An 18,340-nucleotide genomic window follows, 5' to 3' on the forward strand; every position below is an offset into this window, starting at 1 on the left:
ATTTTTTATTTCTCTTTATTTCTGTGTGTTATCTTTGCCCTAGTACCTACTCATGAATTATTTCCTATTGGGAACATACCATGATCACCTATTGGTTGGGTCATTATATAAATACACCAATGTTTGCTGGTAATAATTTTGCTATTTTTTATTCTCACTAAGGAAGGCTGTTGCCGAAACTAGTATGAGAATCTAGATTTTGTATCTTTTGGACTTTGCTAGTCCATGCTTGACGCTGAACAATAAACTTCAGTTACGTGGAACTTCTTTGCTGGCTTTTTGTGTTTGAGTTACGTTGGTTGGGCCGGGCAAGCAGTACGTGTGAGGTGTGTTGTTTTTGCTTGCTGTCTGTATATTTAGTGCCATTGTGCTGTAACTCAGAGCAGATCTGAGTGTTGCCACTGAGATTCTTGACATAGCTATATAATGCTTTGTGGTTGTCTTTAGAATCAGTGGCGATTTGGAGGATTTTATGAGGGATCTCAGCTTCTTACTGAGGCTGACCAGGGAGTTCCTCCAATCATGGGATTTTACTCTTTTTTGCAACAGTTTTTTTTTTCTGTTGTAGAGTTTGTTTATGGCAGAGGACCACCAGATTGGGCTTCCTTTTTTTGGAGGATAGCATCTTGGTTCTGTTAGGGATTGCATAATCCATGCACTTGTGTAAGTGCTTATAAAGTGTATTTGTGTAGGATTCACCAGTTGTACTTCTATTGTCCATCAGCATGGGTGTTGTGAAGTTTGCCACTTCTGTCTTAAGAAGCATGAAGTTGGCTTAGAAGAAATGTTTTACAGTGGTTTTCCTAATGGGGGGTGGGGGTGGGATGTGGATGTCTAGGGTGATTATCTTGTGGTCAGATCTGACCATCAAGGAACGGACCTGTGGTGTGGAACACTGGTTGCACATGTTGGTAATGACCAGGTCTAGGATATTGCTGCCCCTGGTGGGGGTGTGGATAAGTTCATCCAAGGCGTTGGAATTTATGAATTCCAGAAAACGTCGAGCACAAGATTTGGTACATGAGAGGTTTTCCCAATTAATGGTGGGGTATTTTTTTTTTTGTAACTAGATCTGGAGGATTTTATGAGGGATCTCAGCTTCTTACTGAGGCTGACCAGGGAGTTCCTCCAATAATGGGATTTTACTCTTTTTTGCAACAGTTTCTTTTTTCTATTATAGAGTTTGTTTATGGCAGGGGACCACCTGATTGGGCTTCCTTTTTTTGGAGGATAGCATCTTGGTTCTGTTAGGGATTGCATGATCCATGCACTTGTGTAAGTGCTTATAAAGTGTATTTGTGTAGGATTCACCAGTTGTACTTATATTGTCCATCAGCATGGGTGTTGTGAAGTTTGCCACTTTTGTCTTAAGAAGTGTGAAGTTGGCTTTGGAGAAATGTTTTACAGTGGTTTTCCTAATGGGGGGTGGGGGTGGGATGTGGATGTCTAGGGTGATTATCTTGTGGTCGGATCTGACCATCGAGGAACTGACCTTTGGTGTGGAACACTGGTTGCACATATTGGTAATGATCAGGTCTAGGATATTGCTGCCCCTGGTGGGGGTGTGGATAAGTTCATCCAAGGCGTTGGAATTTATGAATTCCAGAAAACGTTGAGCACAAGATTTGGTACATGAGAGATTTTCCCAGTTAATGGTGGGGTATTTGAAATCACCCATTATTAGGGTGTTAGGTTGTATCCTAAAATCTTCCAGTGTTTCAAGAAATGAGGAGTAAGAATGCTGGGGCATGGTGGGGGATATGTAGCAAGCTACAATTTGGATTCCGGTCTTGCCCAGAGTTAGTTGCACTTGGATAATCTCAGATGCATTATGCTGAGCAACTAGCCTGGAGGTGTGGATATCCTTAATAAATATGGACACGCCTCTGCCATGTTTCAGTCTAGGTTAGGTGGCCAAAACGTGTGGTATGAATTATAGCCTGGTAATGCAGGGGTGCTCTCTGGAGCCTTGAACCAGTTCTCTATCACTGCACAGATGGTGATGTTCTCCATTTTAAGTAGTACCTCGAGTGAGTGCATTTTGAGGTTTAGACTTCTAGCATTGAGTAGCATTACCCTCACATTTTGCTTGCTTGTACCTGCTACGGTGGTGAATTTGTCATTTGAACCTTGCCTAAAAAAGGCACTATAAGAGTGGCAAGAGCCTTAGCCAGTATCTGGAATCCCAAGGGCAACAGGTGCGGGCCATTTCTGGCAAAGCATCGTGATTTGTCGCTCATGTCAGCCCAGGCAGACAGATACTGGATCCCTTAGAATGACACCTGAAGCTTAACCAATTGTTGAAGTCAATCATTTTGTCATTGTACTGTGGTATCATTCTAGGTGATGGCAGGATGCTAGTCACTGCTAGGGTCATACCTGCCTGGACTACAAGATAGGACAGCTCCTTCATGTCTCTTTTCATGTAGTCCAGGGAGGTATGTCTCAGGTCATTGACACCAACATGGACAATGACAGAGTCATATTTGTACTTGTTGTGGAGTGACCTGAGTGCATGCATTATGTGGTGGATCCTGGCACCCGACAGGCAGCTGAAAGTACCTTTCTCCTTGTTTAGCCTGGTGAATGAAACATCAGTATGCCTGACTACAGAGTCACCTTTGACTAGAGTGTTGGGTACGTTGTTATGCCTTTTGGGCTGTGGTTGAGTGGCACACTGAGTTTGTGGGCTATGTGTCATTTGGGTTGTGTTGGGGGATGGAGGTTGCTTGCGCTTGCTTGCATAGATTTTTATTGAGAGCCCCCATGAATGCAGCTGCGTGTTTTGTGTTTCTATTTGTGTGTTTTGGTGGTGTAGGTTTTGAGGGACTATGTGATGAGTGTGGTGTGGTGCAAGTGTTTACCTTCTCCTCTTGACTGTCTAGTCCAGTCTTGGGTGAAGAGAGCTTTGCTTCCAGTTTGGCTATATAAGTGCATCTCTCACATGTTGTAGTGTTGGGTGGTAGGAGGAGAGGATTGTCTGTGTGCATGAGGCAATTGCTACATTGTCCCAAGCTGCCCAGATTCATCAGGTATACAGGAGAAAACACTGGGAGCTGACTCTTAGACATGCCTGGATAGGTGCTCATTTATTAAGTACTGAAAACTGTATTCCTCTAGACAAGTGAGGAAAGTTGAGTGCTATAGTAATTTGTAGCATATTTAGTGGTTGCAATGAGTTCTGAACAACTGCTGAGCTCAAAGAAACAGATTTGAGTGCTGAAACTAAAAAACTGGCTAGTTCTAAGAAACAAAATTAAGCTAGAAGGCTTCCCTCTAACACAGAAATGCTTGGGGGCTCAGAAGCTTACAAACAGTCCTGGATATAGCAAATCTGTATCTGGACTAGACAACTTACAGGAAAGGCAAGAAACAAGCTTAGAATTATTTTTTTTGTTTTGTTTTTTTTTTCATTTTTTTGTTTGTAAAGTGAAAAGGGGAAAGGAAGAGTAGAAACTAAGTGGGTTGACCTTCTTAAATGTTCTCCCTGGATTAGGTGGAATGAGGTAATGACACTAGACTGGAAGGAGTGTCCAAGATAAATTATCAGTAGGGGTGGGCAACTGTAAAGCCAGCAAGTATAAGAACACGATACCAATAGGGAGTGAGAGTGGGAAACAATATGATACACTCCTTGGCAGGAAATCAGAGCAAAAAACCCAACAGATGCTTAATAAATGTAGACAATATCCAGTTAATACCTCACACACAGTGAAACTAGCTAGAAAAGTATGCAGCAGACAATAAAAGTGCTATAAATAACTCGTAAAAATAAGCAAAAAACAGGATACTTAATGTTATATATTACAGATCCGAGTTTGCTCAGTGCCCTTCCTCCAATTAGCTCAGTGTGAAATGACAGAAACACTCACAAGTTAACTTCTTAGGTAACAGAAAGTTGAAACCTGAAACAACTTTAAAAAAAAGCTTGAAAGAACCAATGAGGTGCTTACTCCAAGCCATAGTCCAAGTAACCCCAATCAGCCAATGACCATAAACAATCCCCTCTCACTGAAATGCAGTATGGCTTTGGCTAAACTCAGATTGGTTAGGGGTCGCCACAGCGGAACTCCAGTCCACTAATGATTGGTAGTGGATTTTTACGTACTGGGTTACCAGCCCTGATGCGCAACCTTCAATGAAGGCACACCCCATTCACGTATGCCTCCACACAGAAGAAGCTCTAGCTGAGAATCAAACGGGACAACATCTTGCTATGAGGCGACAATGCTACCGCAGCACCACCTGAATATGGATAATGCTACAAATACCCACACTACATAGGTAGAAAAAACTGCAGAAATGTTTAACACAGCAGAAAAGCAGCAGTGAGCCTTTAAATGAAAATTTTAAACAGATAAAGGAGCAAGGAGACTCTAGAGAAAGCCTTTAACTGCAAACAAGTTATATGATACACTCCTTGGCAGGAAATCAGAATAAAAAACACAATTAGATGCTTAATAAATGTAGACAATATCCAGTTAATACCTCACACTCAGTGAAACTAGCTAGAAAAGTATGCAGCAGACAATAAAAGTGCTACAAATAACTCATAAAAATAAGCAAAATACAGGATACTTAATGTTATAGGTTAGTACTAGGCTAACTGCCCTTGTGAGCCATTTTTAAGCCTATCCAATTACCCCATGTGAGAATCAAACCCTGACTCTTCTGTTTGTAAGGTAAACACCTTAGCCATTTTGCCACCCTCCCACCTTAATGTTTATATATATTTATATATTACAGATCTGTGTTTGCTCAGTGCCCTCCCTCAGATTAGCTCAGTGTGAGCAAAATATATACATTTTATATATATATCTATATACATATATATATATATATATATATATATATATATATATATATATATATATATATATATATACACACACACACACACACACACACACACACACACACACACACACACACACACACACACACACACAACTGGTGCTGAAGCTGAAACAAGCTGTAACAACGTACCATAACCATGAGTACTAAACAGCTTAATAAGATTAGCGGAAACAAATAGTAATTATTATTAAGTTACACATTCAAATACATGAAAAGATTTTACCTTATGTCTTGTGTCACTCCCAGAAGTATAATAAAAGCAATATTTCAGAGCAAAAAAACAACACAAATAATAAATAAAGTGATTCATCAATTTTCTTTAAGTTTTTGCTGTGTTTTTCTTTAGTTGACCTTAGATTTCTAGTTGCTTGTCTTTTTAAACTAGGCAAAGACCAGTCTATTTCCTTAGATTTATCCAAACGTTTATTCTTCTGTGTAAACTTTAAAGCTTCTTCAAGCATGTTAAAGGTGTTTTTTTATCCTTCAGGAAAGAAAATCTAAAATCTAGCTGGGAAGATAAATTGAGATTTGATATTCATCCTTTTTAGACTTTTTATTAATGGGTTTCTTGCTTTTCTTTTAGAAAAAACTCAGGAAGAATAGTTATTATCTCTTCTGATATTGTTTCCTTTCATTTTTATTGGATAATTAGACCAGGCTGTCTTTAAAACCAAATCTTTGTCCTGGCTTAACAATTACTGATCTAGGAGTGGGTGGATTATTTTGAGTTTGAAAGGGACCTATGAGCTCTCTCTATGCCAAAAGAAAGAATTTCTGGTAAATTTAAAGTTTTTTGCAGCCAGTTATTTAAAAACTGTATCATGTTGTCTCCTTCTTTCTCTGGTATTCCACAACTTCTGAAATTATTCCTTCTGTCCCTACTTTCCAAGTCTTCTACCTTTTCCATAAGCAAAGTATTCTGTTTTAAGATAAATTCAACATGATTTTCAATCTCAGTGAACCTTCCATCCAAGTCATTTACTGCATCTTTTATTTTTGAGATCTGAACTGATTGTTTCTTAATAAATTAATTTAGAAAGTCCATTTGTTTCATATAGTCTTCTTTGAAGTTATCCATTTTGCTGTCAAACTTATCCATTTTCACTGAAAGATCCTAGATGCTTGAAAGGATAGACTGCAATTCCTTCTTCATCAAACTCTCCTGAAAAGTAACTTTAGAACAGTGGTTATAAACATGACTAAAACTGCTTGTAAAACATCTGACAGGATAATGAATCAGAAAAATCACAAAAGTCTTGACCTTTCTTCCAGATATTATTACAGACTTAGTTTAAATAGATGAAATTAATCATGAAAATGATTTCTTCAATCTGTACTATATAAATTCCTGCCAGAATAACGGGAGAAATGCAGAGTAAAATCATTCTGCTGCTAACTGTTCATCATCTTGGCCATACCCCCACATTAAGTTTTCTTAAAACTTTCTGCAGTACCAACCTGTGAATGCTCATGCCAGATGTTAGATTAGCCGGCTTTATTATTTTGGATAAACAGATTGCACTGACCACTTACACAATAGGCAGACATTTTATCAGTTTTGTGCCATCTTTTTCAGAAATGGCTGTACTTGGAAGTCTTCATCAATAACACGAGGAGCAGTTTATAAATAAAGTATTAAGTTTGTGTTCCCAAATGTCCTCAGTGCTTGCCTTTTACAGAGTACATGCTGCAGTTTTGATTTGTCTGTAAATAAACCATTAATGAGAGTATATCAACATATTCTTTTACATCATGCATCAAATTAGCTCCCTCTAAACTGCCTGTAACATCTACAGATTCATTTACCTATCTCCTAAAAGAGAACACATCTATGTTTCCTTAGGCTAAGCTAAATGACTCCTAATTGAACACAGATCAGTGTTCCTACTGGATTGGCTACCATATAAACTCTTCAACCTTAACTCATTTTCCTTATTTGACAGCAAAATCACAAAAAGAACCACCCTGCATAACCTCAGGTTACACATCCCTAAGACAGTCAAACAGCAGATGACACAGACAGACTGGGAGACACACACACACACACACAAACACACACACACACACACACACACACACACACACACACACACACACACATACTTAACTCCACTGCACATAGAATTCCTTTTCCATACTGGGGCCTGAGATCCTGAAAATTAATCAACTCCTACAAAAAGTTACAATAGAATTAAAAAAAAAAATCTTTGTCCCTTTTGCAAAATGTATATGCTTCCACAATACAGGTTTTACATAAAACCATAAATATTTTGTTATCCTTACCCACTGTTCAAGCACTTCATTTTCCTTAGCGGCTACTGAGTACATACCTCTTCACTCCATTTCCAGTGCCTTATTTTCCACTATATTCCTTAGTCATCAACCACCTGACTTTCCTTACCTGCATTCTCCTACCACCTCTATAATGATATCTGTTTTCTCTGCTCTTATACTGTGCTTTGGTAAATGCTATGTAAACCATCACAGTGTGATGTTTCTCACTTTAATGCAAACAAGCCACTCAAATGTTGTCTTTTATCAATAATTAATTTGCCTACTCTGTATGTCTGTAAATGGATAGTTCTGAACATTACCGTAATTCTCTAATTTCATATATGTGTGTGTGTGTGTGTGTGTGTGTGTGTGTGTGTGTGTGTGTGTGTGTGTGTGTGTATGCCTCAGAGTTCTCCTTTGATGAGGATTATGATCAGAGGTGCGTGTCTTGGATGGAGGCAAGTGGGGGTCTGAATATGTTCATTTGGTGACTGACAGGTTTTTTTTTAACACGGTTACATTTTTATGTTATTCAATCTAATCTGTCAATTGGGTATAGTTAAATATGTGAATTTTTAGACATCATGATTTGAACAGTGGTTATTCAGGGTGTGCTCTTAAGCATTGTTCTTTTAGCTTTGATTTAACTGATAATTAAAACTACACTGTCACTCTGAACCTACTTGTCAAGTGGTACTTATAGTTTTAGATAGGAGGTGCTGCTCTCTTTTTGAATGCACACAGCAGTAGAGCCTCCTGAAATCAATGTTGACATTCTACCATTATTTTCATGACTTCAGGGCATCTTTCTCTATTAGAACGCTAGCAATTGTATAGCATTTACATTTACATTTTGCTTTATTTCACCATAACCCTAGTATTTACAGAGGTTATCTGAACAAAATAAAGGACTGAAGGACAATATTCCAAATATCAATGACTGAATATATAATAAAAAAGAGAAATCATTTTAAGATAATCATACTTCAGAATTGGTTAGCTGGAGCTTTGGGGGTGATGAGTTTCAGTCCAGGACTCCAGGCTATTATTATTTATTTTATTTATTTATTGCCGTTGGTTTACCAGGATAGTCCATTGGGCCATAAAGAACCCGTTTTCAATGGAGTCCTGGGGAGAAAAGCTCCATAACAAAAGGTATTTTCAACATTTAACAGTAACAATCATGGTATAGAGAGTTAATAATAGTATGTAAACAGAATAAAAGTAGAACTAATCAAATTTAGAATAGCAGTCATAACAGTTAATACATTAAGAAGAAACCTACTAGTAATAGAATAAATGTAAACATTAAAACTGATTAGAGAACAAATATCATAGCTACAGAAGTAGGATATGGTATTGAAGGAGAATTAAGTAGAGTTAGTTATGTGGGGTGGGAGCAAGAGCATTCCCACTGTGATGCTAGATGTAGGTGAAGAGACTTTTTAAAGGCAGAGTGGTTAGAGGTGGTGCGGATGAGTGGAGGTAGGGAGTTCCAGAGGCGAGTGAGGCTGAAGGAAAGAAGGTTTTTGCCTGGGGGATGAGTCGGTTTGTGTACTTCTAATAGATTTTGATTATTTGACCTTAGAACTCTGTTAGGTAGGTGCATTTTAAAGGCAGAGGAAAGAGAGGGACAGAGGGAAGGGTTGAGAATAAGCTTATGGGCTAGAGTTAGTTGAGTGTAAGTTAGTTGATTTGGAAGTTCTAACCATTTTAGCTTATGGAGGGAGAAACAGTGGTGAGTGGAGGACTTTTGGCTGGTGGCAAATTTTGCAATTTTGTTATAGCAGGAGGTACGCTGTTTTTTTAACAAGGACTGAAGATGAGTTAGTAGTGGTGCGCCATAGAGAAGGGATGGGATTAGGAAGGAAGTAGAGAGAGTGATTTTAGTGGCAGATGTGAGGTAGGTGTTCCATCTATAAAGCATGCCAAGTTTTTGGTGTGTTTTTTTGATGTTTATTTGCAGGTGGGAGTTAAATTTAAGTAGGTTATCAATTTGGACCCCAAGTAGTTTGGTTTCTGACACTATTTCAAGAGGTGAATTGTGTTGAGTAGTAATTGAGAATGTACCTATGTCGGGAGGGATGACTTTAGAAGGAGTAAATAACATTAGTTTGGTCTTGGTGGCATTGAGAGCTAGATGATTACATAGCATCCATTGCTCTGTGGAAGAGAAAGCATCTTGAGTAAGTTTTTGTAGTGTAGTGATAGAAGAGGCAGAACAGTTGATAGTTGAATCATCTGCATATTGGATGATGCTAGAGAAAGGGATTGATTTGTGGAAGTCATTTATAAAGATATTGAAGAGAAGAGGACCCAGTATGGAGCCTTGAGGAACTCCCGTAGGGGTACTAAGGAAAGAGGAGGTAGCTTTTTTCCATTTTACAGCTTGACTTCTGTTAGATAGGTAGCTAGAGAACCAGTTCAAAGAGGAGGAAGATAGGTGAAGTTTGGAGAGTTTGTTTAAGAGCAGGCTATGTGAGATAGTATCAAGGCTTTGGAGAGGTCAAGTAAGGTGGAAACAATTTGTCCAGAGTCACGGGCTTTATTTACAATCTCAAGGAAGGAGAGGAGGGCTGTCATGGTGCTATGATTAGGTCTAAAACCGTGCTGTGTGGGAGTTATAAGATGGTTGTCTAGGAGGTGAGGAAGGAGCTGAAGTTGGACACATTTTTCTAAGAGTTTAGAAATGGGGGACAGGATGGCTATGGGACGGAAATTAGTAATGTTATTATTGTTACCACCTTTATGTAGAGGTATAATAAAGGCTTGTTTCCAGATTTGGGGAACTGTGTGTTCTTGTAGGGAGCGGTTAATTAAAATGCTAATGGGGTAGGCAAGAGTTTCAGCAGCTATACTGAGAAAGTAAGAAGGGATATTATCAGGAGCATTGGTACATGGTTTCAATTTCTGAAGGAGTTTCTTTATAGTGGATGTCGGTATGGGATTTAATGAGAAGAGGGGGCAGTCAGGAGGGGGGGAATTTTGGGGAGGTGGAGATGAGGATAGAGTTTGTGTAGAAGAGGGGGTAGAGGAGTTAGTGGGTGGGGAGTAGGGTATAGAAGTAGAGATAGTGGGGGTGGAAGAGTGGGCATTAGATACTAGAGAGGTGTTGGAGAATGAGGAGGTCAATTTGGAGATTGAGTCAATAAAGAAAGAATTAAATTGAGTGGCTAAATCATGTTCTGGAGCATTTGGGTCTGGGGTAGGAGTATCAGGTTTGCTGGGGTGGAGGAGAGTAGAGATCCCTTTCCAGAATTTTTGAGGGTTGTTTTTATTTTGGTTTTGGAGTGTAGAGAAGTAGTTTTGATGATCAGAAGTAATGAGTTTCTTTACTTTATTTCGGAGCATTTTATATTCGTTAAGGAGTGGTGCCGTCTTGTGTTTTTGATAGCGTGCCCAGACTTTGTCTCTTTGTCTCATGATAGCAAGAGTAGTTTTGGAGAGCCATAGAGCTGATTTAGTTTTTATTCTTTTAGTCCGTAAGGGAGCTTGGGAGTCGAGTAATTTTAAGAAAGTTGAGTTGAAGTATGAGACTGCATTGTCAAGAGATAGTGTTTTTAGACAGTTCCAATTAATTGCTTGTAGTGAGTTTGAAAAAATTAATGGGTCGAAGTTTTTATGGTCACGGATTGTAATGTGGTTATGAGTCTGCTGAAGGATAGTGGGAAGCCGGTGGGTAAAAGTGGGTAAGTGGTCACCAAGTGGGTCGGGAAGAGTGCCACTGTTGGTGAAGTAGTGAGGGTGGGAGACTAGAATCCAATCCAATATACTCCCGTTGGAGGGGTTTTTGGCAGGGTGGGTTACCAAAGTGATCAGTTGTGAGAAATTGTAGAGGTTGATGTTAGTGGGGTTTGTAGGAGACTGTATAAGGGCCCAGTTAATATTTACATCTCCTAGGATTATGGTTTCATTACTAATGTTACTGGATAGCCAGGAAAGGATGAGTTCAAGTGTGGAGATATTATCCCCTGGGGGGATGTAAAGGGAAGCTATGCAAATATGTTTATAATTATTGATTTGTAGCATGGTAAGGAGAAGTTCGGCATTGTTAAAGTGTGGAGTAGGTTTGTTATACGGAATAACTACTAGGGAGGAAGAGTATAGAAGGGCTACTCCTCCGCCTTTTTTGTGAGGTCTGTCTTTTCTTATGATGGAGTAGTTAGGAGGAACTATTTCAGAGTCTCTAATGTGTGGTTGTAGCCAGGTTTCTGAAATCGTGAGGATGTCAGGTTTATTGTGTATGAGCCAAGCATGTAGGTTTGGGACTTCGTTTACTACACTTTGAGAGTTTAAGGAAGTGAATAATAGGGATTTATTTATAGCAGTTGTAGTGGTGGGGCCTGGATTAGGATGGATGTCTCCAGATATGAGAGCGCTTATCAGGTGTAATATGTAATAGTTTAGGTGAGTAGTTAGCAAGGAGATGAGATTGGGTTGTTTTGTGAATTGGAGGGGTTTGCTAACAGTTATGGTGGAAAAGTTAGCATGGTAGGAGATAAGTTTGTGTCGAAAGAGAAGGAGGTTTTCTGAGGAATATAAATGGGGGAAATAAGAGAGTACGAGGGTGAGAAAGACGTGTTGTGAGGATTAGTTATATGAAAGGGTTGGGAGTGGGTGGAAATTGTGGGTTGGGAGAGATGGTAGAAAGAGGATAAGGAGAATAGTAGTAATAGTGAAAGGAAGGTGAAGGGGTATTTAGAGAGCATAATGGGGAGGGGTTAATAGAATAGTGGTATTAGAATAGAGGAGTATGGATTATCTATGTAATAGAATATTCAACATTTAGGTTTAATTCTACAGTTGCAAGTTGAATGGACATAAATAATTACTCAGTGCTTAGTCATTTCCTCAAGAATTTGGGAAACTATTAAATGAAGTTTTAATTAAAGATAGTTTAAAGAGTTTCGCAGCTACTAACAGGTATTTGTTTTTAACCAAGTCCACCTGCTTCATGCTATCAGTAGTTTCCTTAAGGAAGGTATTGAGAATGTTTAACTGTTCCTACATGCACAGTTGTTTATTTATGGTCATTAAGTCCCTCAGTACTCTTAGCTTTCAATCAAGAAATGTTTGGGGGCAATCAGGGTTACTTTTGTTTTATGAGTAACCTTATTTAAAGCATTGATAGCATAAGGAAATGTTAACTATTTCATTTTTATTTTTGAATGTAATACATAAGCAATGTAATCATGACAAACATCAGATAAATGAGGAAATTATTGTAATCAGCAAATTTAGTACGTCATTCAACAGATTCTTACAGTAGTTGGAGAACAATATAAACACATCATATGACTGTTTTACAGTAATAGGAGAACTATGTAAACTTGATTAGCATGCAATTAAGGGAGATGTTACAGTGACATCAGTTGAAAAGCATGTATTGTTCTGTAACATAACTAAAGGATATATAATAATAAGAAGATAGGAGGATTATTTATGATTGTTAACAAGGTAGGGTTCTCTTTTGGTAGGATTTTACTAAATAAGTGAGCCTGCTGGTATCTCTGTGCAGTTTGTAGGTTGCAAAACAGAGTGGGACAGGAGGTGGAAGAGGTGGAGGAGGGTTAGCAGATAAGGAGGACATTAGGGGTAATTATTAGATAAGTAAGCAGAAATAGTAATAGTTAATACCTAATCAAAGGGGTTTAATTATAGTTGTAAAGGAAATAGCAGGGGTGGTAACCAAAAGTAGGTTACCTGGTGCTAGGTAGGTGTATATGGGTTAGCCTGGTGTAAAGCAGGTGCATATCCATGAGTTTGTTACGTAAGATTTTAGTTGATGTTTGAAGGTGGGTTTATTGGATTGCTCCCTGATTTCTAGTAGGAGAGAGTTGCAGATTTTTGCAATTGCATTGGAGTAAAGGGAATCTCCAAAACTGTGTTTACATTTGGAGACTTCGACTAGAGCTTTATTGGAGGATCTAAGTTGGTGGTTATTGAAATAATGTGAGAGTAGGTCTTGGAGGGCTGGGGTCTTGGGATAGTAAAGTATTTGGTGAGCTAGAGTTAGTTGCCTTAGAGCTAAAGTATCAGGTAATTCAAGCCAAGATAACTGTTGGAGGTCTTGATAGTGGTGTGTCCAGTAGGAGTATTGGTGGAAAATGTTGCTATTATGTTTAAGCATGCAGATAATTTCTTGAGGGTATTTTGACTAGGCAGGAGAGACATAGAGTAGGATTGAGAGTAAGTGAGTTCTAGCTAGGGTGATTTTGCTGTCATTTTTTAGTAGGATTTACATTGTTAGAGAGTGCCCAGTTTTTTGTGAACCTTTTTTATGGTTAGAGCAACATGTTTGTCAAATTTCATATTGTGGTCTATGATGACCCCTAGCAGTTTAGTTTGTGTGATGGGTGTGATGCGGGTTTTGTCTGCAGTGTAGATAGTAAAAGGTGGAATATGTGTTATTACTTTGCAGGGGTGAAAAAGTATTGGCTGGGTTTTTTGAGATTGAGTAATAGCTGAGATTCAGATAACCAGTTCTCGATGGCTATAAAGGAGTCTTGTATTTTCATTTGTAATAGATGGAGAGATGGAGCAGAACAGATGAGTGTACAGTCATCGGCATACTGGACCAAGTTGGCATGAGGGGTGGCTTTGTGCAGGTTATTGGTAAATATGGTAAAAAGTAAGGATCTTAGTATGGATCCCTGTCATACTCCTAAGGTAACTGTTAGAAGGGGGAGAGGGAGTCTTTCCACTGAATGGCTTGTTGATGGCTGGAAAGATAGTCTTTGAACCAAAGTAGTGCATATGTACTTAATTTTAGATCAGAGAGTATTGTCAGCAATTTGTTATGGAAGACTGTGTCTAAAGCCTTTGAAAGGTCCAGGAACAGTGTGGAAACCATTTGACTGTTGTTTCTTTGTTGGTTAACAAGGTTGGTGAACTTAAGAAGGGCAATGTTGGTAACTATGATTAAGGTGAAATCCATGCTGGGTTTTGAAGAGGAGATTATTGGATAGAAGATAATGTGATATTTGGGTATGAATACATTTCTCAAGAATTTTTGTCAGTGGGGAGAGTATGGTTATTGGGCGATAGTTGGATAGGTCAGTAGACTTTCCACCTTTATGTAATGGAATGATGTGGGTGACTTTCCAAAGCAGAGGTACCTTTTGTTCAGAAATTGACATATTTATTAGTATGGAAATGGGTATGAAATGTCTTTGGCTGCAATTTGCAGGATATTGGCTGGTAGTTTGTCTGCTGCTAGGGTGGTGGGTTTTACTTTGGACAAGTATTTGTAGATTGTGCGAGTGTGGAGTGGCTGGAGGGAGAAGCTATGTCGGTTGAATGGGCAGTCCAGTAGTATTGAGGGGGCCATGGAAGAGTGCTTAGCTGACAACTTTAGAATAGAGTTAATGAAGAAGTTATTAAATTAGGTTGCAGTGTCAGCAGCAGAGGTGCCAGTGTTTGGATGTGGGGTTCCTGTTTTACCTGGCTTGAGAATTTTGTTAATAGCTGTCCAGAATTTCTGGGGGTTGGTAATACGCTTGGTTTGAATTAAAGAGTAATCGGTTATTTAATCAGATCTGATTTGTTTTTTTTTCTTTATTTCTCAACTCTAGAAATGTTGCCTAGTGGTAGTAGTTTTAGTGTTGCACCAAGTGTCCCAGGCTTTGTCCTTTTGTTTTAGAAGTTGTTGTGTTGTATTTCTGCACCTGGGGCACAGACAGCTTTAGTACAAATTTGTCTGGGGGGGTGAGTTGTTTAAGTATATTTAAGAAAGCAGTGTTAAAGGAGGGGGTAACCAGTCACAGTACTTTAGTGTCATAGTGAGGTCATCAGCTTTAATGTTTTTGGTGTACCTTATTTGTTTTAGCGAGCTGACTTTGGTTGGTTTTATTAGGTGTCTGATAATGAAGGTAGGGAGGTGGTCACTTAGAGTGTCAGATAGTGTTCCATAATTATGAGGTGTGGAGGTTTGACTGGTGAGTATCCAATCTAGAACAGATTCTTTTTTTTGTGGCTTTATCGATCCTGGTTGGGCTTTGTACGAGTTGGGAAAACCCATATAAGTTAATATGAGATGTGGGGAGGGGGGTGTTGAATGAGATCCAGTCTATGTTGAAATCCCCTAGGATGAGAGTTTCATGGGATAGGGTATCTAAAGCTCAGTGTAGTATAGATTCAAGGGTGCTGATGTTATCTCCAGGAATGATGTATGAGCCGAGTACATTTATGTGTTTTCAAGAATTTACTTGTAGTTTTGCAAATAGGCTCTCGGCATTATTGAATGTGGGAATTTTTATGTTTGTAAGCTCAATGTTTAGGGTATTTTTGACTATGAGGGCAACTCCTCCTCCTGTTTTGGATGTACAGTAATTTCTGAGTATGTTATAGCTGGGGGAAGCATTTCGTCATTACTCTTGTGGGGTTTATGCCAAGTTTCAGTGAGGAAGATGATGTCAGGGGAGCAGTGGACTAGGGCTGCATACAGTTCATCAGTTTTGTTGATCTTATGTTGATATTTAGAATTAGCACACTGCTTTCTTAAGTGAGGTTAGATAAGATGCAGGTGGATTGTGATTACAAGAGTGGCAGTTTGGAGGGCCAGGGCTGTGGTTAATGTCCCCCACTACACAATAATTGAGAAACAATATTAACTATGGTTGAGATATACTTTGAGAAGTATATGTTGTATTGTAAGGTAATATGTTCTTTTAGTTTATATAGTGGAGAATTATAAGTGGGTGTAGGTCTATGTTTTAATGATTGTAAAGTGAAGGTGAGATATATAGGGAGCATATGTTTGTTGAGTGGTACAGGTGAGGGGTTGCATATTTTTTGTTTGGAGTGGTGGTAATTTTGCTTTGATAACAGGTGAGATGGGCTGTTATGGAGAGTGAAGCTATAACAATAAGGTGAAGAGCATGCATAGTCGAGGTGGAAAATAGACACGGTTAGTGGTGGGAGGAAAAGTATTAAGGGGGATGTGTGAGTTGGGAGTGGTGTTTGGGTGGGATTAGGAATATATTTGTAGATTGGTAGTTTAATTGTTGTTAAACCCACTTGTAGTTTAATGAGGTGGGTGTGTCTATGGAAATGTATGCAGGGTGGGGTTTAGGGTAGTAGTAATCTCATAATCATTGTCATCATTTAATAAATATTATTGATCACTTTCATCCTAAAATTACAGCTGTAAGTTTCATTGGTAGGGTCAGAACAAAATTTTCAGAATAAGCTAGAGATGTCCCTGCAAATCAAGGACTATTAAAAGGTATGATTAAAAATAAACAATAAAGTAAACACTTTGATTATTAATTTTAAAAAATGTCTGCTTAAAGACTGATGCCATAATGACTAAGTCAAAATTTTTTTTGAGGGGGGGGTCAGAATCACTGTTGAGTTTTGTACTACAGGATACAGTTGGTTCCAATAAACAATGTGCTTAGCTTTAGATTTATTGTTTAATATCTAATTTCATCAAATAAGTATACATCATTCCTCGTGGTGCAGTTTTGTTTCCCAGGTGTTTTTTCCCTGCAGACATTAAAGGATAGATCATAGCAGTTAAAAGCAGAGGCTCAAGGCCTATTTGCTGACCTAGAAGCTGGCCACGAGCAGGAAAGATCATCACAAAACAGGAGGAAAAATCAACCTGTAATTGAAGGCGACCAGTCATCAACCAAAATACCTCCCAAAAAACAGGTGTAGATCTTGGAAAAGGTCACCACTCCATTGAACATTGCTTGTAAAGCCACAAAATGGGTTATAGAGAACAGCCAGGATGTCAAATGTAACAACTTGGTCATAAAATCAGATGTGTTTTTTTATGTGGGGGGGGGGTCAATAGATGAATAGCTGGTGGAATTTTTTATTTGCTCCCAGAAGAAAGTAGAACTAGGACATTTAACTTTGTTTCAGAAATGGGCGTTGGTTCCAAGTGCCCATTAATAACAGCTCTATTACCAGAAAAACTCAATCTAAAATAAATTTTCCACCCCTTCAGCCATTCAGAGCCAGTATACAGATTCTACCACCATTCACATGAACTTGCCTGGAGAATCAGAGCATAGTCTAAACCATTTTCTAGCTCCTATGTTTATTTCTAACATTGCAAGCTCCACACATCCATGTGGTCATATCGCAACCCATGTATCACTATACATTAAAGAGATGGTGTTTAAAAGGGATCACTTAGATGGCCAACTTGTAGATTTGCTCATCTTGTTCTCACTGTAGAAAGAACCAATCAGCCATTACATGCTGATTGAAGAGTGGGCAACCTTAGACAAGCATCAGTTCTTCAGTGGGTGGGAAATCACCTAGTGCTAGACAAGACCTCACACTTAGAAACAGATTTCCTTTTTGTGAGCAGAGAAATTCATTTCAAGGACAAATATGCTCTCAAGGCATTGCATTCTCTGATCAAGGTTAATAAACTAGTAAAGGATGCTGCTATTTATCCCAATAAAAAGGCATTCAGTTTCCTCATTCAAGGGGTCTTATCTGGTTTTACCATTGGGTCATCAGTCACAAGGGATATCTCAACAGTAGGAAATTTAACTTCAGTTAAAGTTAAGGAGAAATATAGTTATAAACTAATTGATATTAAACTCCTACATGTGTATTGTATGGCCAACATTTAAGATTTCCCACATCTGTTTCAATCTGAAAAAGAAAGAAGAGAAGTTTCTACTTATCCCCCATCTGTCTTATCCTGCTGGGGTTTCAGTTAATTACTTCACTGATAAGGAACAAACCAAAATATGTTATGTGTCCTTGGACCAAGAAGCTTACATTATCAATAAATGTACACACTCCTGGCTTTCTAAATTAGACATTCAGTCTGCCTTTCATCTCATTGTGATTAGAGACCAGGATTGTACACTTTTAGGTTTTTCATTAGTTGACAAATCCATACCCATGGGCTGCTCTATGTCTATGTCTTGCTCTGTGTTTGAAACATTTTGCATCACTTTGCATTAGTGCTGGCAGTATCAAGCACCATCTCAGGCTGCCATTCACTCTCTGGTCAACTTCTTAATAATAAGTAAAAGAAAGGAGGGAGCCAAGGAATGAATGTGGATTTTTATGGAATTATGCCTTGAGTTGGGAGTTCCCCTTAGCAGCAGACACATTAGATGACACTTAGCAATAATTGCATTCCGGTTGTCAATTGGCATCCCCAAATCTGCATCTAAATTACCAAGCAACAAGCTACAATGCCTTGTTTCCACAATGACAAGTTCCTTTCAAC

The sequence above is a fragment of the Protopterus annectens genome, chromosome 5.part0 (genome assembly GCF_019279795.1).
Source record: "Protopterus annectens isolate FY-2018-M chromosome 5.part0, PAN1.0, whole genome shotgun sequence".
NCBI lineage: Eukaryota > Metazoa > Chordata > Ceratodontiformes > Protopteridae > Protopterus > Protopterus annectens.